The 24,201-nt window shown below is 46.1% G+C and overlaps 1 protein-coding gene across 1 annotated transcript in view; it reads right to left on the bottom strand.

Moving 5' to 3' along the window:
- Positions 1-24,201, bottom strand: part of LOC142580500 (ecotropic viral integration site 5 ortholog-like) — a 289,591-nt gene that overhangs the window by 264,749 nt on the left and 641 nt on the right. The gene's annotated exons all lie outside the window — the stretch shown is intronic.

Consider the following 24,201-nt stretch of genomic DNA (forward strand, 5'->3'; position numbering starts at 1 on the left):
CGCCGGTTACTGCATCGGCCAGTTGACCGGAGACACGCTCCCGCAGACGCCTGCGCACAAGGCACGCACGCTTGGCGCGAACAGCCGTGGAACTCGCGCTGAAGCACTTGACAAAGATTGTGCCAAGCAAAGTCAGTAGCATTCACGTGCGACAAAAGACATTGCAAGTGCACCAGTACGACCCAAGTACTTAAAGCACGTCTGAGGAACGCGCGCTGCAGCAGCAACGACACTCGTCTATCCACAGTGCTATTGTTAGGGTTGGCGTCTGACACCACGTGGCGACAGGTCATTCACCCTAACCCCTGAGCCGGAGCTCACGTGCACCGGAGAGGTCATTCAGCCCACCCCCTGAACCGGAGCCCACGTGCACCGGAGGGGTCATTCACCCGACCTTCTCCCCGGATTCGTCGATGAGAGGATCGACCTCTCCTTCCCGTGCTTGGTATTGCAGGAGGAGGAGCCCTCTCTCCGTGCCTGTCACGTGTCATCGATGGAAGCAAGATCCCGCCCACACTTGTAGAGAGCTATTTAAGGGGCTCCGAAATGTACTTTGATATACTTCTTACTTGAGACTTCATACTTCATGCTTTTCTTATTTTCTTTCAACTACCTTTGAATAAACCGTGCAAGTTTCGCACTAGCAAATCGTCTCGCCCCTGCTTGGTCGCCATGATCTACCGGATGCCTGCAGCCCGCCGACAACGCCACGCTACCCAATAAGTAATGTCGGTCGAGCTTCGTTAGGCAGGCGCCGCTACTTCTCGGCAGCAGTACGGTACGCTACCCTGGAGTACGCAACACTATATACGCGAAACAATTCACGCAGACGGCAACGAATTTTATGACATAAAATAGCTATAAGCGATCGAGGAACTCTACAGCAACTACGCAAAGCAGGCCCCTAATTTGGTGGGCAGAAGGGCATAATGGCACTTTTTTTTCTTCTTCGAATTCTTAAATAAATCGTCCGCAACAGATAGCGGTATCCCGCCTCTTCAGAAGATTTGAAGAGGCTGACATTACTTGCCCTACCGACAGCAATGTGCAACTAGTTATTTCAAAACAATTAATTCATTACCGCCCGTTGATTACTTCAGGGCACATGTTTCAATTGCGAAAATGAAGCGGAGCAGCGCTCAATAGGAATGCATGTTTAGCAGAATTACCCGAGGGTATAGATCACTAGCTTCGATACATCCGTCGCCAAAAAGTGCATGCGCTGAAATGTACAGTGGTGCCACGTACTTTTTCTAAAAAGGTTCGCTAGCGAATACTGCCGGACAAAGCTGAACGGAAGGCCGGTGTATTCGGCAGCCCATTCTGGGGACGGATGATGTTCTTACTAACTGAATATATGCAATGAATGACTGGTCGCCTTCGATTCCGCAATTTCAACATGTACCCCGAGAAAACTGACAACTACTAGTGATTTGATAATCAATTGTTATTTGATCTGCAGCGCAAGTAATTTCTGCGTCAGTAGGGCAGCTGAGATGGCTAGGAAGACAAGAAAAGCACAGTAAAAGCATTTAATTATACTGCATAATAATATATACATCTGGGTTAAATTTAAAGTAAGCTTGACATGGGGATAGCGTCATTATTACATTTCAATGTTATTCCTCTTCGCCCTTCGTGAATGGTCCGAGCGGAGCTCCGATCAGGTTGTCACCGGATGGGCCAGCTGTGAACGGTAGATGGTAAAGAAATAGAATCGAGCGGAAGGAACACTTACGCCATATCGGTCCTTTACTCTCAATAAAGGCAAATGAAAAAGGAAGTGGAAGAAAAGGCAACAGTGCCGCCGGTGGGAGTCGAACCCACAAGGCCCACATAGTAGGGCGATGCTCGACTGTTGAGCGACAGTAAAATATTGTGTTTATATATATATATATATATATAAAGCTTTACATGTAAGTTTTGAGAATTGGGCAACGAGTAACAGCATTCTTCTCTCAACAATTTGTGCTGTCTCCTTCGGCATGAACCATGCATCATGAACCGTTCTTTTCAATGACATGTCTTTCAATTTTTTCCTTAGCGTTATCCCCATGTGCCTGTCGTAACCGTTCTTTGTAGCGTAAAGAATCCACTTCTTATTGTGGCGTGCTTCCCAGGCAAACTCAATGTGAGTAACGCGTATAAGACGAATAACAATGAAGAAACTTCAGTATACTAATGGAAATCATCGGATTTTAGGTTTTGTAAGGAAGGCAGAAGATAAATGAAGTTATGATAAAGCGCATATTTACACCAATTTAAAATAGGCTCCTGAAATACGGCAGATGTACTCAGCATTTTCGAGGATATATACATTCCATACAAATATGCAGAAAGAAGTTTACTCGAGTAATGTGAGCCAAGTCGCACTAACTGGTTAGGTGACGGTTTAAAAAAAGTCCTCGTCTCTCCCATTCTCACCTACCCCCCCTCTTCCCCACCTTCCCGTTCACCTCATCGAATTGACGTTATAATTGACCCATAAGCAACTGTTGGCTTCGTCTGCACTCAATTGAGTGCCTCATTTCTCTTGATCCTTTCGCGAATTGTAATAAACTGCGGAAGAAACAAAAGTTTCACAGTAATTCGAAGTCAATTATGTGAAGCACCCTCTGTGTTTTCATCTTCTTAGGAACTCCACTTTAGAGAAGACATGGCACAGAAAAAGTGGCACCTGCTGCGTACTTCGGATCCCCAAAATTATAACGTCAACAATCAGTTTATGCCTTAATTCTAGACGCACACACACCACTGCAAGAGGAAGCACCTCTCACATCATGCACGTCCGTTTTTTGAACGTATAGGCTCGCTCTGCAGTAAGTCGCTTGGTGCGAATATGCGGAATGGCAAGTTGACATTCCACAGTATGCTGAATGGCAAGATAGCATCCCACAGTGTCATATATGCCCACGGTGATTTCTGGCGGTCAAATTTTATAGCAATTTTCAGGCCAAGAACACGAAGTGTGTTGCAGTGCCACAAAGACGCGAGATTCCGTCCGCCTTCGATGTCTCTGGGGGAGCGCTATTCCTGCCTCAGTCTCACTGAGGCGGCACAGTTGCAAGAGCAGACGTTGAGATGCAAGGAGGTGGAGAGAGGATGACTCTGACTTGTGCAAAACCTTGTTGCTAGCAGCTGTCCTTGGCCCACCCAAGAGCTGTCCTGAGACCTTTCTGATGTAGAGACTCCAATCGATCTTACTGGGGCTTTGATGACGATATCAACGGCAACAGGAAAATCACGGATGATTTACCACTAGTGCCGAGTGTAATTTCAACACCGACGAAGGATGACTGCCCCAGCGTGCACTGGCCATCATTCGCACCGCATTAAAGAGCAGTTCGAGCGACGAAACGATTGTTTCTACTGCACGTTTCCAGTATATCCTGGAATCATGTACTACGCCAAAAATCGTATGTGGTTTGCTTGATGAATTGATGTGCTTCCGGGAATAACTTCATCCGCGCTATTCTTCGCCGCGACCCGGGGAACCGCATAAAACGGGACTTGTTTGTTGAGAGGGTTAATCTTACCGATGACAGGTACGGATTTACATCTGTAGCAGAGCAAAAATGTTTGGTTGTAGAACGCCACGACAGAACGTATGACGGACCTCTGAAGTTGTACACCGACAGCTCTGTTGACAAAGAGAATGGAGCCAGCGGCATACGTGATACCGACCCTCAATGTCACATGGGCTGCCAGACTTGACGGCGGCGTGTCTTCTGCGGCATGTGAAAATTTCGCCATTGAAGCAGCCTATCACAAACTGGATTCCTATCAGCCACAGCCTTCGCTTTTCAGACAGCACGACTGCGATGGAAAAAGACACTGTGCAGGTTTCCCCTTATCGAGTGCGTTCAGCGTGCATTACATGTTGTAAAAGAATGACAGAAAGTCGGACTTATCATTGTGTTCCACCTTTCCATATCGGCGTAGCAGGCAACGAGGCCGCGCTCACCGTCTGGCGCGCAAAGCGCTGCAGTTCAAGCCACGAAGAAGGCTCCCAAGGACGCAAAGAAAAGGAGACATGAAGAAGGTCGGCTTAAGCCATTCGTTGAGGTTTCCACCGCATCAACTTTGTATGATTAAATGACTTAACAGAGCTGATACCGCTCTCCTTTATCGCATCCGCACAGAGTCAGCGCAAACTCCAGCTCGGCGGTGCAAGACAGCTAGAACTTGGTCCATCATCGCCGTGTGTGCATTGTCAAGCTCTTGCTGGCATTGAACATTACATACTAAAGTGTTCTGAATATGAAGCAGAACATAAGAAATTAATGGATGGACTTAAGCGCAAGACGGCACCACACTCAAATGCAAGCGACATTTTGTTCCTGCGAAGACACTGGATGTTTACGAGGGAGTTGCTTCGGCTCCTCCTGAAGTTCCTTCGTGACACAGCGTTGGGAAGTGAATAGTGAGCAATGTGGGTTGTCGTGGTTCGGAAAGCGCGCAACGTACTGGATTTTGAGTAAACTTGTTTTTGGAACCTGGTGTTGTTAGTTGTACTGCAAAGTGTTTCAGACCGTATCGCGGTTGATAGGTGGCATTCGGGCGGAGCAATTGTTGGCAACTTTTGCAAGGCCAGGCCCGCCTGCAGCAAGCAAGCAACTCCTCCTCCTCCTCCTCCTCCTCCTCCTCCTCCTCCTCCTCCTCCTCCTCTTCTTCTTCTTCTTCTTCGCTGTGCAGTTTTTATTATTATTATTATTACTGCGAGTGTTGAAAAGTCGAAAGAAAGGTTTTCACTCCAGTCACTCGAACAAGCACACACACTGGTGCACTGCAGCAGCTAAAGGTATTATCGTGGGCAGCACGTAAGAGTGTAGCCCCGGCTGCGTAAATTCCCCTGTCAAACATCCCCCCCCCCCATTTCTTCTTCTTCTTCGCTGTGCAGTTTTTATTATTATTACTGCGAGTGTTGAAAAGTCGAAAGAAAGGTTTTCACTCCCAGTCACTCGAACAAGCACACACACTGGTGCACTGCAGCAGCTAAAGGTATTATCGTGGGCACCACGTAAGAGTGTAGCCCCGGCTGCGTAAATCCCCCTGTCAAACATCCCCCCCCCCAATTTCTTCTTCTTCTTCTTCTTCTTCTTCTTATTCGCTGTGCAGTTTTTATTATTATTATTACTGCGAGTGTTGAAAAGTCGAAAGAAAGGTTTTCACTCCCAGTCACTCGAACAAGCACACACACTGGTGCACTGCAGCAGCTAAAGGTATTATCGTGGGCAGCACGTAAGAGTGTAGCCCCGGCTGCGTAAATCCCCCTGTCAAACATCCCTCCCCCCCCCCCCCCCAATTTCTTTATGCGATATCCAGTGCCTCGTTCGCGCGCCCGTTGCATCCTTGCACGATGCGTTCTCAAAAGCTAGCGAATCATGCTGAAAATACTGACAGGAGAGAAGCGCAAAGCCGAAGCTATGCCTAAATAAGCCAAATAAGAGCCCGGATATGTTGGGCCGCCTCGCATCCTGTCGAATTTATAACTATGCCACAAGAAAACGAGGAGGGGAAAAAAAGAAAAGAAAAGCAAGAACAGCGACAAAAATATAAAGTACTGCGAGGTTCCAGCAAACCGAAAGCAGCACTGTGAGATATATAGACAGTGACGTTATGGCCTGACAGCTGAAACATACAACAGGGTGCGCCAAATGGCTATAGAGGATGGCCGATCGAGCTTACGAGCGGCCCAGCACCGACAGCTAAAGAGGCCAATGAGGAATGTGTGGGCCAATCCTCCGCGCAATATGAGGCGAAATTGGGACGCTCAAGAGCGGAGGATATAGAGCCCTAATCGTTGAGAGGGCGGGGGGAGGGGGACAGCGTGAAGAATGCCGCACGAAGAAAGTAGATGACGCCGTTAGTCGACAATACGTCACTGCAGGCAGGCCGACGACGAGGATGTCAGCGGCTCGGCAGAGTGCACGCGGACGGACACATAAGAGTGCACGAAAAAGGTATAGATAACAATGAATGCACACGTATCACAAGAAGCAATAAGCTACTTATGAGTGAAATAAAAGACAGGTGGGGGGGGGGGACAACAGCCTATCAAGGCATCTGCACACGTAGAAGGAGAAAAAGGAACTTTGAATTTATAAGTAGCCATTTAAGTTGGTTCATAACAAATTATACCAGATATATCTGATGTAGCGAGAGGACGAGAATGTACCTAAAGAGTATACCGTCGTCACAAGCCTATTTTATATCCACAGCAGGCCCCTCCCATATATCTTTCTTGCGCCAACCGACTACGTATCCAATGTTTGTAAATTGCTGAATATCGTCACGCGATCCACTCTCCTGCCGTCTTTGATTTCGCCTCCCTTCCCTTCGCATTCAATCTGTTACCCTAACAGACAACAGGTTATCTGCTCAGCGCATTGCACGACCTGCCCAACTCCATTTATTCCTCCTAATTTCAATTACGTAGATTATCAGCTACACTCGTTTGCTTTGAAAATGTACACTGCATCATCCCGTATTTTGCCGGTACACCAATCATTCTTTGGTCCCGTCGTTCGTTGCGCGGTCCCTATATGCACCTACGCTCAAGCTTTCCATAATGACAGCAGTGCGAGAGCATGTGCACATAGCCTAGTGAACGGAGGAATCGCATCTTGTAGGGAAAGTTGCGCCTTCACGATGCTCTATGACCAGTGTTCATGATCTTGCGGCAAGCGTTTCCACGTTCTGAATTATATATACGTGTACAGTACAACTTTGCATGCCGTATGCGTTGGAACGCCGCCATGGAAAGCATGGAGTTCCCTGTAATTACTAGAGGGAACTCTGGCGGTGCGATCGTTCAGCATGAAATGATGGTTAGTACATATATTTCGTGAATTGTGGCTTCAGACATTCTTGTGGCTTCGTTTATTACGTCTTAGCTGCCTTCATTGACATAAATTTCAAATATATATATATATATATATATATATATATGCAGAATGCAATAAGACTCTGCGAACACGCATAATCGCTGCTAATTGCAGTGGCCCCGCTTGTCCATGCGTCCGTGGCGTAATGGTTTCAGTATCAGGCTTCTGCGCTGGAGGTCCCGTGTTCGAATCCTGCCAGTCTGACAATTTTAATGTTTTATAAGTTATTTACAATGTAGTACTTCCTTGAAAACGATCCGTTTGCAAAGTTACGAAGCCGTTGCAAGCCAAAAGCGTGAAGTTTAGGCAAATCCATAAACGGTTTAGCCATTATGTGCAATCCATGTACAGTCACGGACAGCCTAAGCTAAAATAACAGCAGACGGATGGATGGATGGGAAGGTAGGAGCGTCCCCTTTGAAACGGGGCGATGGCAGTTGCCACCATGCTCAGATTTTTATTTTAACTTTTATTTTTATCTGTGTTGTGTGTTATTGAATTTCTCGATTTTCTTTAAATACGTCTTCCTACCCTTTTAACCTTATGTCACCTCTCTGCTTTTGAGCCTCCAATCGCCTTTTGCTAATTTCCACCGCACATTTATTTACATGACTATCATTATCTCTGAACCCTAGGGCCTCAGGAAGGGTGACTGTGGCCGCATCGACATCGGGATTGATACCATCACATTTTAGTATGAGGTGTTCCATTGTTTCTACATATTTACCACACACAGTACATGTGTCTTCTTCTTCGTTAAATTTCTTTTTATAGCTCCGCGTTCTAAGACATCCTGATCTAGCTTCAAAGAGTAGGGCACTGCCTCTTGAGTTATCATAAAACGCTTCCTTCCTGATCTGCTGTTTCCAGTATCGATATAGTTCTACACTATGCTTCTTTTCCATTGAATTTATCCAATTTTTACCTTCCGCATTTTTAACCTGTCGTTTAATGCTCTGTCCTTTTTCGTCCTCGCGTCTGGCATACTTACTGGTTAGCTTCCTAGTTCTTTTCCGCCATTGTGAGTCAACGCTTTTTCTGTATAGGTATTTAAACACCTTAGCTGCCCACCTGTTATCATCCAATTTCCTCAGACGTTTTTCGTATAGGATTTTACTCTGAGCTTCCCGTGCTTGGAATGATGCCCAGCCCATATCTCCCTGTACTGCTTCGTTTGTGGTTTTCCCGTGGGCACCTAGTGCTAACCTTCCCACAGCTCTCTGATTTACTTCTAGTCTCGACTGAACCTCTGCCCTTAAACACAGGACCGCATTCCCGAAAGTAAGCCCCGGCACCATTACTCCCTTCCAAATGCCTCTCAGTACCTCATACCTGTTGTAACCCCACAATGCCTTATGTTTCATTATCCCGGCATCTCTTCGCCCTTTTGCTATTAGAGACTGTTCGTGCTTTTCCGTGTACATCTGCCCTTTGTTTATCCATACCCCGAGATACTTGTATTCGGCCACTCGGGGTATTTCGTGGCCTTGTATTGTAAGCTCCTGAGACGACAGACACTAGCGGCGCCGCCCAGCGGCGAGAACGGGAAGCTGCTCAGTAGCGTAGCAGACGAAACCGGCTGATTCGTAAGGCAGCAGCGAAGGGCACTCTCGAACACATGTTTTATCTCGTCGCAGCTCTCTGTTTTCGCGGCTGGGCCGCACTGCCAGTATCTGCCGTCTGCTGTTATTTTGTTTCAGCTTAGGCTGTCCGTGACTGTACATAGCAAATCCGTGAATAGCCATCATTCCCATGCTGGCTGAACCGTCCTGCTTGCCGCTGCCGTAAATGCTAGCGCCAGAGTTCCCTCTAGTAAATGTATGAAACTATATGGTGGATAGGACCATGCCTCGCTGATTACGTTCAAGCAAGCCATGAAACGGGTGGGCGCCTGTTGGTGTTCAGCATGGCATCTCATTTCAGTCGTACATGCCAAGTGTCTGGCGTGGGCAGATCTTGCCGGAATCCGAAACGGCCGAAACGCTGTCTGGCCAGTGCCTATAGCTTCTTGCAGTTTCCTTTTTATCCTTGAGTTTCAACCCCATTTGGTTGCTACTGGTAGAATGCACTGATTGTATACTTGTCAAGGAGAACGGTGAGATGCCGTTCAGGATTTAAAGGTGCTTGCCAATTGCTTTTTCTCTATTTCCTTCTATATCTTCACAGCTTCAAGAGGCTCACTTCATATCACGAACTATCGTTACTTTGCCAGGCTATTGAACACTGCCTTAGTATTTTGCACGTTAGTGCTCAAACCTACCCTTATGCATCAACGACACAAGTCCTCAGTCATTTCTTACAAGTCACATATTTATATATAGCGTCGCAGAACAGGACAATGTCACTTGCCAGCGGCAGGTTTTTAATATATTCCCGGTTGATCTTAAATGTATTCTTCCCAATCTAAGACTTGGAATTTATTTATTTATTTATTTATTTATTTATTTATTTATTTATTTATTTATTTATTTACATACTCTCAAGGCCCGAGGGCATTACAGTGAGTAGTGGCGAGTACATGTAGTCGTTGGCAATCTTCTTAAAATTAGTGGTGTCACAGATGGCAGCGATGGAGGTGGGAAGGTGGTTCCAGCCGTCGGCTGCAGTGCGTGATGTAAATGATTGAGAGTAAGAGTTGGAGTTGCATAGTGGTACCCCCACCATCATTTGGTGATCGATGCGAGGTGAAATGTAGGATGGGTGAAGGAACAACTCCCCTTGAAGAACGGAATTAGTGTAGTAAATCTTATGGAAGAGGCATAAGCGCATAAACTTACGACGTACTACGTAATACGTATTTCTTCCAAGCATGCTGTGAATAGCGGAAATTCTGTTTCCTTGACCGACACCCTTCTTAACAGGTGTTCTCCTGTTTTCTTGCGAAGAATTATGGTAGCTGCTGAATCACGGTAGGTGTTTCCTTATTCACGCATGCTTCCTCTACTCTTTGAGCACGCAATGCCTCTATGACTGATGGTATCTCTACCTACTGAATAGAACGCATTTTCGTAATCTTTGAATGCGATGTTGACGGGCTGGTTATATTCCGCGTTCTTTTTTTTTTTTTTTTGAATTACCTGATTGATAGCATGGATGTGATCCATTGTTGAATATACCTTAAAGCCAGCTTTTTCTCTGGGCTCGTTAAAGCGTGCTGCCATGATTTTAATCGAAATTACTTTTGTATATATTTTGCAGAACACAGCAAACTAATCGACTTATAATTCAATTATTTAACATCTCTTTTCTGATGGTTTAATATTCCATGTCCTTAAAGGAACCCAAATGAGGAAACACACAGCGCGCTATCTCGTAGGCGATACTCGTAGACGAGGTTCGTAGGCGAGTTTCTTGAGTGCGCAGATGACGACACACCGCTGGCGTTCAATTTTCACGATTCGCGCATGGTTTGTCAGCACAAACAACTGAAGCATTAGGCAGTTTTAGAATAGCGTTTGTCGCCTTACGTACGTTAAACGTAAGCACCTTTGCGGGACGTTACCGTGCGTGTCCTTTCAAGTCTTGTAGTTTACTTTACGGAAACACAAATGTACACTTTTAAAACGGTTGCACCCTTTGGTGTGTATATTTGTCCCACAACGATAATCGACATCTGCCTTGTTTGCGTCTCTTTTCTTGAAAACTTGGCGCTAGCTACTTTCCTGTCGAAAATGCTGTGTCACACTGATAATTCGCAAGCCGTTCGTGAGTGGGAAGTACCGGGCTCGCAGCGTTAAAGAAAGGAAACGCGTGCAAGACAGATGACGATCATCGTTGTTGGACAAGATAAGCCCCACAGGGTGTAATGTTTTTTTAAGAGTGTAAAGAAAACGTTATAAAACAGGGCGCCGTCTGGTGCCTCGTGCCAAGCGTACCTAAGTCAAGACGGTCCATTAGCAACCATCCTGCTGTTGCTATGTCGACGCGTCTTGTTAAGCGTACGGGCGCCAGAATCGCCGAACGATCTCAGAAAATGGACGTGCAATGCGCTCATAACTAACATTTCAGGCGAGTTTAGAGAAAGCGAAAGCTCATTACAATAGTTACTGGCGATCAACGCGAGTGAGAGCGTAGCCATCACGAGAATTAACGCTGAAGTGGGAGCCATGGGTGTCGCCATGTTCGACAACGCCATTTCGTCGCGTCCGTAAACATTACGGACGTTAAACTCGCCAAATAACGTACGTTACCATAGCGCGCGTAAACCGCAGAAACCCAATAACGTTCCGAGCATGCGCAGTGAGGACGACGCTATTTCTTTACGTACGTAACGGCACACCGCAATGACAATCTGCAAGCGAAGCGAACTGCGAAGAATATACTCAGCTGAGAATTTTTGACATTTGCACAATAAAGAAAGAAAGGAGAGACAAGCTGTAATCAAAAGGCCGCATGCCGCTTAAATACGGCAAGGGGGACTCAAATTTCGGCGCTGCTGAAACGCGTGCACTTGGAAAAAGGCGGAGTTCCTTGTTGGCGCACTTGAATATCGCGGCTGACGTGCATGACAAGGGCCTTCAACACGGTCGTGATACATCCTTAGCTAATAAGGACGCTGCCCTGAGATTTTACCTCAATTTTACTGCGACAGCAGTTAATGCTTGGAACATGCATGGGTTTGCTGTGACCGTCCTTCCCGCTATCGTCAAGTCGTCGCCGTTATTCTGTCGTCATCAGGTCACCTCCTAATCCTCACCTCTATTCTCCTTACATGGCAAATGAAAAAAAAAAAAGAAACAGCACAGCCAGGGATTGAACTCCTTCCCGGAGGTAATGTGCAGTCGGAAGCCGGACTAGCGTGAGGCTGCAGAGCGCGGCAATTTGGGCAGGGTTTTGTGTGGGGACTCTTGAGAGCGACGTCGTCTGTGCGTGTAATTTGGGGACCAGAACCACGGCGGAAGAATTGACCAGAACAGGAAATTGCATAGCGGCCGAAGAAGACTTTCTGTGCACTGAAAGAAGACGTTGAGGGAAGATGGGAGAAGAAAGTGCTGAAACAAAAGAACAGGGAACATATTGCTACAGGAAAGAGAGAACTCACGAGAATTACAGAGAAAACAAATACTGGAGACGCGACAGCGCAGTACACTGTGCACCAAGGAAGGCGGCGAATCATTACGGCGCGGTCCACCGGGCGACAACCGTGTGGCACGGACGAAAGGAACGGGAGCCGCGCACGGCACCACCATTTGTACCCGTCGCCGCCAGCGGCCACGGGCAGCAGAGACAACAGATGCTGAGGCACCGCTGGCGCCGCTGATCGACGACGCCCTCTCCGCGGTCACAGCGTGGATCGGGCGGGGAGCCACTCCGTTTGGAGGAAAATAGTGCCTGCACGCCTCCGCGTTGGCCACGGGCCAAATATCTCCGCCTTTCTGGTCTTCGCCGAAACTCGGACGCAGGCGATCACCAGTAGCACCTTTTCAGCGGCCACGGAACAGGGGCGAAGAGCTCAGCGAGACAAAACAGCAAAACGAGTGCAGCCAGTCTGTCGTGAGCGACTGAGATGGCCGCTTCGCTCGTGAATATAGTAGCCAAGCACAGAGCCCACTAATGCTGGCAGAAACGTCGCGTTTATTCCCGAGGATTGTACTCCTAGGATACTAGATAGTCATTGCCCAGGACCATGCAGTGCCTGCTCACACAGTCGTCGAAGCGCTCAGCATTCAAATAAGGAAAATGGCCCCGATTTTATCTCGTTCCCAGTTCTTTGCTTTCTCCATGGCGCTGCCGATGGCGTTGCCCCACGGCCGGGCAACGCGCGTCTCCTCTAGCCCGGCCGTGGCTGCCCGCGCGGCCGAGCGTAAACGCGACCCATACGCCGTTTGTCGGAGGCATGGTTGAAGGTAATCTGCTACGATTGCCAGGTTACAATAAAGGGAGAACATGCAAGATGAGCCGAGAGGCTGCTATGACTGTATGTGCGCCCCGCGCGCCAAGCGTAGGTTACGTGATTCAAACTTTGGAGACGTGGCACAGTTGAAAAGGCCAAGCGAGCAGCAGCACGAAACGTTTGCTTTGGAACAAGCATGCGTGCTCCCCGCTGCCCGCGCTCCTTATCACGCCTGCGTTGTGAGAGCGAGTGCTCGCGCTCATCGAGTGTTCATGTTTTTCCTTGGGCGCGTAACACCACCCTTGTTCAGTTAGTAAGCGAATGTTTAGTGCAAGTTATACGGTTTATAAAACTACGAAACTTACTCCGTGTTATTATCTGATATTTTTATATCAATGCGATCACCTTTCGGACGAAACTATATTACTCCCCCTCCCCCAGTGTAGGGTAGCAAACAAGGTGCAATCTGGTTATATCCCTGCATTTATTTCTCTTTCTCTCAGTAATGACTATGTTATACCTTTTACGTACTACTACGCAGGAATGTAACGCGAACGGTAAGAAGCAAAGTAGAAACGCTTCTCAGTTACATGCGAGTTCGATAAGCGACCGTGGCCAATCCAGGTGCTTATTGTGTTCTATAGCTCCAAAAATAGGCGTCCGTGGATGCGTCGCAGTGTTACACACATTGATAGATGCGTAAAAAAAATGCGCCACATAGTTCGTTTTCTAGTGTTCGCATTTAATTTCGGTGTGAAAATACATCCACGAAACATGGCAAAACGATGGTGTCGGTGCACTTGCGAGCTGGTCCTCTATTAAACAGCGCTAGCACGGCCACAGCGAGCGGAATCGCGCCGACCGACGATACCACAGACGCAGGTACAGGCCTCGACACACTTACCCACGACACAGGTAAGTCAATTTTCGAATACCGCAGCAAATACAGGCCGCGAGGAGCAGCTGCCTTCGTCTTAACAATCTGAACTACGCTTGGAGACGTGAAAGTGACACGAAACGCGTTCGTCTGCTGATCGACTCGAGCACACATTCCGAGTAATATGACTTTATTCCCAAGCAGGAAGCACGCTAATGAGGCAATTTAATCATCGCTTGAGAAAGAAAGAATGCTATGGGTCGCGTCAGCCAACCAGGGGCTCTATAACGTAAAACTATTCCAATATGTTTTTATTCCAATCTCCTGACGTCAAATTTGCGTAACCGCCGACGCAAGCATCGGGCGGCCACCCGCAGGGTTGTCTGAACCGACCAATCAAACGCTGTCCTCGTTCATAGGAGGTCGCTTTTGTTTGCTTTAAAAACGAATAAAATTGCCTACACTGAGCGGCTTGTCTTATCTAATTGGTTGACAAGAGGCGAGGAGCACGCTCAAATGGAGAGGGATTCGGTGCCGGCGTCAGGGATTGGTCCGCTTTCCCTTACTTAGCTTGCGGTGGCTGGTCGAAAATCGCGGCGGCATGCAACGGAAGCTTAAGATTGACGCTGAAACGGATCCTCAGCAAAGAAAAGTTGGCAGAACGAGGTCGTAAAGGTGTTGAAAGTGCTCGAAAACGTTACACGGCCACGCAAAAAGTTTTATTATACGCAAATAAACCCATGCTTTCCGGCAAATGCGAGTCGCCAGTGCCTGAGCGATCGGCGGCAGCCATCTTTTATTCCTTTCGGAACGGGGCATCCTGCGGCTATTCAGAAGAAAATTCAGTTTTGTTCGGCATATTAATGCATCTTTAACGCGTACACGTCACTTTGACGAGGTGAGTTTTTGCGGTTTTGTGACGTCGCGTGGGCAGGTGAGGTGGAGTGGGTGCAGCCCAAAAACTTTTGACCAATAGCCGAGGGCTAATGGCGAAAGGGGATCGAATCAGAAATAACTATTTTTCTTTTGTTCGGTCAAATCATGTATAATCAGTGTGCACACGTCATATCAGATAGGGAGCTATCACGGTTTTTGTGACGTCGCGTGACAGACAGGTGAAGTGGGGGTGGTCTAAAAAAGCTTTTGACCAAGAGCGGAGGACTGATCGCAGAATTGTAATAGAAAAGTTTGGAATAGTTTTATGTTATAGCGGCCCAGAAGAAAGTCCCACTGTCCCCACTGTCCGCCGCCGATCGCCCTCTGCGCGACGCCGACTGAACAGAAGTTTCACGAAAGGATCCGTGGCGCAAGTATATCATAGGCGAGCCGCACTCCCTTTTCAGAACGCACAGCCGACTCTCGTAACTGATTGGCTGACACGAGTCCTAGCCTTAGCTGCACTGCACGGAGTGGGTGAGACGTTTCATCTGCTCACTGACAGCAACGAATAATCTGCGCTTTCTCACCTTCTGTCCCTCTGTTCTGCGTGCGAACGAAGCAAGCGGATGTGCAAGGTTGCACTGCAGAAAGTGATTTCAAGTCAGTGTTTTCTTTCGCGAGAGCTCTGCGTGAAAAGGAATAAAATCCCAGCTGCTAAATAAAAAATAAAGATAATTTAATATTTGGGGTTTTACGTGCCAAAACCACTTTCTGATTATGAGGCACGCCGTAGTGGAGGACTCCGGAAATTTTGACCACCTGGGGTTCTTTAACGTGCACCTAAATCTAAGCACACGGGTGTTTTCGCATTTCGCAAAAAAAAAAAAAAAAAATTAAAAAAATAATGATACATGTATATTATTTGTAAGAGGGACTCGTTACAACAGCAGCCTTTTCCCCACCGTTAACCTTGACTAGCTCGTCCCTCTGCACACAAAATCACGCGGCATAAGGGGGAGCAGAGCGTTTCAGCGAGTTTATGATCAGGTACACTAAAGATACAAAGAAAAGCAAACATTTCGTGTTCACTTTACGCCACGCGGTTATCCCTACGAAACAAATAATATGAAGTATGGCGCTTTCCTCCAATGCTTTCAAATGAATAAAACCGTATGCACACAGCCAGTGCCACGAATTCTCTCTTCGCTAAGATCAGCCCCTTGGAAAGTAATTTGAGTGCGCAGTAATGTACACGACTTATAAACGAAAGTACTCCTTACAGGGGCAGAACAAGGCACACAGTTATTCTCGTATAACTTGCACTCATGGCTCTTATCGCGTCTATACGCCCCCCCCCCCCCCCTTCTCGCTCTTGCAAACTGTGACGCCGTAAACCGCGTAAGTTCAAAGACCCGTCGACACGAACTGCCATAGAGCGGAGGATGCAATATAAATATAGCAGTGATTGGCTTTTCTGTTTCATATGTTCGTTTATAAAACCTAGCGGAGGGTGGGAACGAGCACAAAAGAAAAAAAAAATGCCATGGACGAAGGAGGACAGAAGACGGGTGCGGTCCTGTGTCCTCCCTCGTCCCTGTCAATTTTGTGTTCGTTCCCACCTTGTACATATGCACCAAGTTGCCCAACAACGCACATTACAATTGACTCAGTGTTTATCTAATTATTGCTGCCTTAACTAAAAGAGCTCGGATGTGAAGGAAGTGGCTCTTTTGGATTTCCGTGCGCCGCCTTTAACGCATAATATCGTTAAAATTTTAAGTTTAATAAAACCGAAAACGCCGAACCGAAACCGAAACTGGGCCGGCCACACAGAGAGCCGCTTCTCGTGACGTCAATAGTCAGGCGCGCCCCACAAACGATGATGATGACGATTTTTATCGGCATCCCCTTTCAATCGCAGTGGTGACAAATAGTCACCTCGCCTTTGTGAGCTATACAGGGTGTCCCAGCTAACTTTAGTCAAGCAAGCTATTCAACCAAAAATAAAAAGATTAAGAAAACACGGTGCAAGATGCAATTATAAAACCTACCGTGTGCGGTGGTCAGACTTCCAACGACCAAACACCATAGGTCTGAAAATCATGTCTTGCACCGGGTTTTTTTCTTTCAATCTTTTTTTTTTTTTCGTTGAACAGCTTGGCTAGTTGGGACACCACATATGCTTACGTGGTATCACATTTATTTATTTGTTTATTTATTTATTTACTTTTTCAACATACTGTCAACCCTTTGACAGGGTTATTAGAGGAGTGGCGTATAGAAAGAAGTTTACACATAAGCAGTTACAATAATAGTAATTGCCAGGAGCAAATTGGCTAAACAAGTACAAAATAAGAAGACAAAATTATACGCACAACAGTAAGTATGAATACGAATATTGACAAGCATGCTAATAGGAAAAGGAAATAATCATACGGAGAGTACAAACAAATACTATGACATCAGGCTGATGAGTACGTATTAAGTTAGTTATGCAACAGTTCAAGGAAATCATCAATTCTTCGCTGTTCGACTACAAGTCGGTCAAGAGTGTTCCATTCCCGAATGCATCTAGGAAGAAAAGAATAGTAGAATATATTGTTGCACGAATATTCTTGGAGTGTGAGATCATGTGTATGACGCAGTGGCCTTGTTTTCTTAGTTTCGACGTATCTTGTGTGGTTTATCTTAAGATATCTGTGCAGTAGCGTATATAAGAACTTCAGGCGGTGAATTTAAGCTCGACTTTGGAGTGAGGGTAAACCTGCACGCCGTAGCAATTCTGTCGGGGCATTTTTTTTTTTATGGGGTTTTACGTGCCAAAACCACATTCTGAGGCACGTCGTAGTGGAGGACTCAGGAAATTTCGACTACCTGGGGTTCTTTAACGTGCACCTAAATCTAAGTACACGGGTATTTTCGCATTTCGCCCCAATCGAAATGCGGCCGCCGTGGCCGGGATTCGATCCCGCAACCTCGTTCTGAGCAGCCCAACACCATAACCACTGAACAACCACGGCGGGTGCGGGGAATCAACGCGTCGATAGCGGTTAAAAATAAATCTAATCGCTTTGCGCTGCACATTTTCAAGCATGCTGATACCGCTACTTGTGAAAGGGAACCAGGTTATTTTGGCATATTCTAGAATCGGTCGGAGAAGTGTGGTGTATGCTAAAAGCTTAGTGTCACGGTCAGCGTGCCGCAGCGTCCGCTTAAGGAAAGCAAATTTTTTTCATGGCTTTCGCGGTTATAGCTTCCGTGTGAACTGTCCAACTGAGATCAGAAGTTATTACACCAAGATATTTGTACTGGCTTACATTTCGGAGCGTGACGTTATTAAAACCATAAGGATGTGCTAAGCTCGTTTTCTTTTTTGTTATTGACATCACAACCATTTTGTCTGAATTAATCTCCATTTTCCAGTTAGAGCACCAACTTACTACTTCATTCAGGGCAACGTTCAGCTCAATTTGGTCACTGTAGCTTTTAACCTCTTTATACAATACGCAGTCGATATTCTAATCTAACACTCTGCCTATATGCTTTATTTTGTAATGCTACCTATGCCTGTGACGATCCTACCCCCGTCCTTTCTAGACTTGTTTTTCCACCAATACTCTAAACGTCTTTTACTTATCTCGAATTCTCAATAGTTAATGCTCCCATCAGCTTTGAACCACGGAGCCCCTGGAAGGTGGGCGGTCACTACGCTTCTGGCTGGGTGAGTTCTTGTCGCCTTTCATGAGTCGTCGCCGAATTTTTCTCTGCAGCAGACACAGGTTTTTACCCTGTTGCAGAAGAAAAGGAAGGAATCTGCCACAAAAGTTCCAGTGTTCACTGTATTTCTTGTGTCTACGACGGACGCCGAATCCACTAACGTGCAGGGGCTAAGCAGAGTCCTTGGTGACGGATGGCTCTTATGGCTAGTGGCATAATGGAATTAAGTTAAATTTTCCTAGGCATGCCAGCATGTACTGAGGTACACAACGTAACTTTATCGACTTTGTAACTTAGTGACTATTTTCTGAGCGCCATTCTGCTATTGGTTCCAAACATTTGATAACCTCCGAAGGCCTGTCAACGAGAGGTCGGCGACACACATCGAAATGTAAACGAAAGCGCTCCGCTGTGGGTCAATCAATTTTCTGGTATTAAAATTCTCTGATGGAAGGGAAATGATATCTCCAAAAACGTCACTTGCTATACGGAAAAACGGATAATCTTCACACTGACGTGGAAGAGAGAGAGAGAGAGAGAGAGAGAGGGGGGGGGGGCAAGGAAAGGCAGCGAGGATAATCAGACGCACGTCCGGTTTGTTATACTTAGGGTTTTTTAGGCGCATTGACAAAGTGGACAAGCGAGCCGACACGCACAATAATGTACTAGCGTATCTTTGCTTGTCTACTTGCTTGTCCTCGTTCTCAACGAGGATTTCGTCAACGTCAACGCTTGCCGGTTTGCTACCCTGCACTGGGGGAAGGGGACAAAGGGGTTAAAAGATAAAAAGAAGGGAACAGAGAGGGCACTATAGTTGCGCGGGACTCAGACCTGGCCCTCAGCTAAGAATATTTTGTTGTTGTTTTTTTTCTTAGCACACTCGGCTTGCATCATGCATGTCCATTTAACACTGCTGTTCCGATACCTACGTTACATTTGAGACCCGCCGCAGCCGCTTAGTGGCTATGGCGTTGCGCTGCAAAGCATGACGTCCCGGGATCGAATCCCGGCCACCGCGGCCGCATTTTTTGCTGGGGGCGAAATGAAAAAAGCTCCCACATACCGTGCATTGGGGGCACGGTAAGGAACCCTTACTAGTCAAAATTAATCCGGAGTCACTGACTACGGCGGGCCTCATAATCAGATCATGGTTTTGGCTCATAAAATTCACCCCCCCCCCCGAAAAAAAAAAAAATGATGGGGCTTTACGTGCCAAAACCCCGATCCGATTATGAGGCACGCCGTAGTGGGGGACTCCGGAAATTTGTAACACTTGGGCTTCTTTACCGTCCACGGGTGTTTTCGCATTTACATTTACAACACCAGTACACGGGTGTTTTCGCATTTCGCCCCCGTCGAAATGCGGCCGCCGTGGCCTGGATTCAATCCCGCGACCTCGTGCTTAGCAGCCCAACAACACAGCCACTAAGCAACCACGGCGGGTCATAAAATCCCAGAACTTAATTTCGTAGCTACGTTTTACAACTACTGCCAGATTTTGTTGCAATGCTGCTAGAACACAGCAATAATGCATGGTAGCGAGTACTTCGTTTCTTGGGAACGGCATCAAACGCCTCTAGAAATGTTCTTCAAGAGCTCGCAGACAACAAAAAGTGAAACGACTGTTGACAACAGAGTATACACGCGACCGACCTGGCGCAGGGTGCGCTGAACACAAGCATCGAATTTACTACATCGCAGGAGTGGACCACGCCACGTGCTCACGTCAAACAGAAACTACACTCACTGTGGAGCTACGCATGTGACGGTTACTCTAACTCACGTCCGCAAATTGTGACGATTACTCCAACTCACCTCCGCAAATAGGCATCGAGACGTCATTTAAACATATTATTCTCTGTTTCTTTTTACACGGACAGATAGGCGAATTTCGCGCCGACAAGCCGGCTCAGCCCACTCTTGCCTTATTTGTGTAAGCGTTCCTAGTGTCCTCCTGATGATACATCCCGATTCGGTGAAGTAAGGACGGGGAAAAAAAAATTATTTTGGTTGGAGTTTTCTCAGCCTTTAATTCAGTTATTGTTCCCAACCAGGCAGATCTCTGCCGAACGTTTACCTTTCATTAGCAAGCTTCCTTATATGCCACAAATCAAAACATCGCTCCCTGCCCACAGCGCGTACCGGAAGCGGCCCGCGCTAAACACACGAGCGCATGGCGTTCGATCAAAGAAGCCGCCGCGCGACAAAGCGCGTCGAGATCGCTGTCGTAGACTCGGCGACAGGTGAGCGCGAACTTCACACGCACGAAGCTACGAACAAGCTCAGAGTAAGATATTTCCGTCTTGTTTTCAATGCAACCGGACGAAGCTGAATTTCGTGCGGATTCCTTATATTCCTCTTCGATCACCCATAGCGCCCAGCGACCGATCGCGGCAATGCAAGCCAACGGTGATGCGCAAGAAAGACTGAAATATGAACAGTTACAAAATGCAGCCCCTAATTGATTTGTCTGATACGCTTTTAACGTCTCAAGGCAACATATGGGCTACGGGCACGCGGCTATGGGAGCCCGCCGTATAGCGAGGGGCTACAGATTACTTTTGATCACATGGGGTCCTTTAACGTGCACCTGACTCGAAGCACGCCACATATAAAGACAATAAGCATCAACGCTAGCTCCAGCATTTTACTCACGATATATCAAGAAGCCTAGAGGAAATAGTGGAAGGAAATTCAGATGCTGCAAAGTGAATCGATTATACCGTTAAGGCATGAGGCTCAAGACCCCCCTCCCCCCTCCTTTTTCTTCTTTCAAATAACTTTCATTTTTTTTTTTTTTGCAGACGTGTAATAATTCGGAAACCATTTCGAAGAAAAAATACGTCTTTGTGTAGTTTCATTGAAACGATGTAACCAAAGTTGTAGCTCCACCCGGTGTCCGTGAAACCGAAAGTACTTCATGTGCAACATAAAAGCGCCCGAGTTGTATAGTTCTATTTTTGCTTTTTTAAGGTAACAAATGAAGTTTAAACACGTAAAGAAAATATGCCGATTTGGCGCAAATGTTGGAATGTTCGTGAAGCGAAGCTTTGGTCAACCGGTATATAGGGTGTCCCACCTAACTTCAGTCAAACATTAAAAACATGCAAATGCCACGCAGCTGGACAGAATCAAAGTATTGTTGTTTGCTGTCTCTTGGAGATACACAGATTATCTTTTGCATTCTGCCTAATTACATAATTAGTCCTAATTAATTAATGACCTTCTCAAATATTAAAGGTAGGTGACAAATGTCGATGGTAAATTGTAGAGCAACATGAAAAACTCCCTATGCAACTTTCTTTTGCTCAATACGTGCTACATAATTTTTCCGAACATGAGAGAAGCCCGGAAATACACGAAACATTTGCGCGCGACTGGCAGCTCGAGGCCAGCAAGCACATTAGCCAAGCTGTCATAAGAAAAAGAAAAAAAAAAAACACAGGAAACGCGGCGCAAAATGCAATTTCGAGATATATACGGTGTTCGGTTCTCAGACCACTGACGGCCGAGCACCACTGGTCTTAGAATCGTATCTTGCACCGTGAATTTTTAAATGTTTTTTTCTTTGAACAGCTTGGCTAACGTTCGGTGCGACAGACGGTATAGGTGCTGCAATATATGCATTAATTACCTGTATTAGAAGTTTAAACACCAGACCATGAACTGTTCTACACGATTTTATTTTTACTAATTATATTATGGTTCACTCCAGTATGTATGTCATGTCGGCACATGGGTTTCTCTGTTATAACTTTAATTACCACTCTTATGCAGTTCAAGGTGTTGACCAGGCTTTTTGTTTCTTGATCTTGTTCAGTCAATTTTCATACTTGGGCCTTTTTTTTACTTCTATATTAATTTATCACTCATGTTTTGCTGTTTCTTGTGTTGAACCAAATGCGCAACTGATCCGCCTGCCTGAGAGCAAAATGTGCGTAAGACAAAATCAATCAATCAATCAATCAATCAATCATTTATTTACCGTGGTCATTAAAAAAGAAAAAGAAAAACACAGCACGGGAATATAAGTAAAATAAAAGAACAATTAATACAAAGAATAACATTGAAAAGATGAGAGAGTGAGAGAAAAGGGGGAGAAAGACGGGGAGGTTGGCCAGTGTAAGTACCGGCTGTATACCCTGTGCTGGGGAATGGGGTAAAGGGAATAAAAGGAGAAATAAGGGAAAAAAACTGAGAAAAATTCATACAATAACGCGATGCTACGCGCTACAACATTCAAACACGGCCGCACAATTCACAAGACCTTAAAAACTTGAGCTCAGTGCCGAAACCCGTCTGGACCAATGTCCTAGAACTTTTTCTTCTGTGAAGAGGCGATTGATGATATTGAAAAGTGTACATACAGCAAGGCGCGAGGTGAATACAAAAGAAAAAGGAGGAGAAAGGCAGTTGAAGAATATGTGAAACTATGTCACAACAACGCAAAGCTCGGAAGAGAACAATGACAGTGAGTCATGAAAAATATCAAGATAATAAAAATAAGCGTTATAAAGACTGTATTCTGCGGACGGTTTAGTGTTGGTGATGACAGACAGGAACATGGAAATATATGTGTTATCTGGTGATCTTGCGCAGAATACGAAGCATGATACAACTGAGGAGTTCGGGACAGGTGAGGACACCGTGAAGGACTTCGAGAAGCAACAGGTCAGCGCTATTACGTCGGCAGTGAAGTAAGGGCAATGACAATAATTCAACAGTGCTAGAAGGCCCAGCATTCGTGTTAGCAAAGCGGTGATGATATATGCTTAGAAACTTTTTCTGGGCCCGATCTATAACGTCACTGTTAGATATAGAAATGTCACTCCGGGCGACCGACGTATATTCGAGTTTATTATTATTATTATTATTATTATTATTATTATTATTATTATTATTTAGCATAACTGAAGTCAGCAGAGACAGGGTTAGCAAAAAAAAAAAAAAAGAAATGGAGGGGGGAGGGGGGAGTCAGCGTACCTAGGCGGCGCGGTTGCAAGATAGCAAAGAGCACCTGTGTGTTCATGCTTGCTGTTCGCGTTAACACCAAAGCGCCACTACACATAATATGCGCGTGTGTGGCGGCTAGCAATAATGAGCCTGCGCGGAAGTCCTCCCCCCTCCCCCCTCCCCCAGAAAAAAAGAGAGAGCGAGAGAAATTTCAATTGGCTTTTTCCCAGTTTGCTCCAGGGTTCACCCTTCAGAAAAATCTAAATGCCCGAATCTGCCCTTGATGTAATGACAGCAAGTACGAAGTAAAATTGAAGGTGATGTAGGAAAGACAGAGAAGTCGGCCCTTGCGACAGGCAAAGTATCCCCGCACCGGTAAAGCATTAAAAAAAAAACAACTCATAAATGGCGAAATCAACTTTATCCACACATACTTTCTACCTTCCGAAAACAGCACAACGAAACGGCTAAAATATTATATAGGGAAAAAGGAATCTATGAACTTTACGAGTTGGCCCGACAGGCAAAAGTATAGCCGTCGCGTAATTGCTACTTTCGCTCAGGCTGCATTTAAATATACTGTACGGTAATTTCCGCACCAGGTAAGTATAAAATATACTGTACGAGTTCCCCACGACAAAACGAGAGCTTCCATGATGCGGTCGCTGATGGTCGTACGCTTGCGCTGTTCATTGACACGAAATGTTTGAAAGGCAGGACAGCAGATATAAAATTCATGACCGCGTCAGTAGAACGAGTGAAGCGGAGATAATATTTCCACAAGAATTAATTGCAGAGCATCACGAAAGCATCTAAACTGTTCGTTTTAAAAATTGTCGTTCAAATCAAAATTTGCGCTTGCGCATTTATGTCAACGTGCACCAACGACATAAATAACGCACATTTAACATTATCGTACAAAATAAGTCGTATTCTACAGAATACAAAGTCAGAAATAGAGCCCAACATGCACGCATAACGACATAAGGCTCCTCGTGGCACGGAAAAATAAGACATCTGTCAAGTGCACAGTAATAAAGTAGGACGTACACAGT

This window comes from Dermacentor variabilis, chromosome 1 (assembly GCF_050947875.1).
Source record: "Dermacentor variabilis isolate Ectoservices chromosome 1, ASM5094787v1, whole genome shotgun sequence".
In the NCBI taxonomy this organism is placed as follows: Eukaryota; Metazoa; Arthropoda; class Arachnida; order Ixodida; family Ixodidae; genus Dermacentor; species Dermacentor variabilis.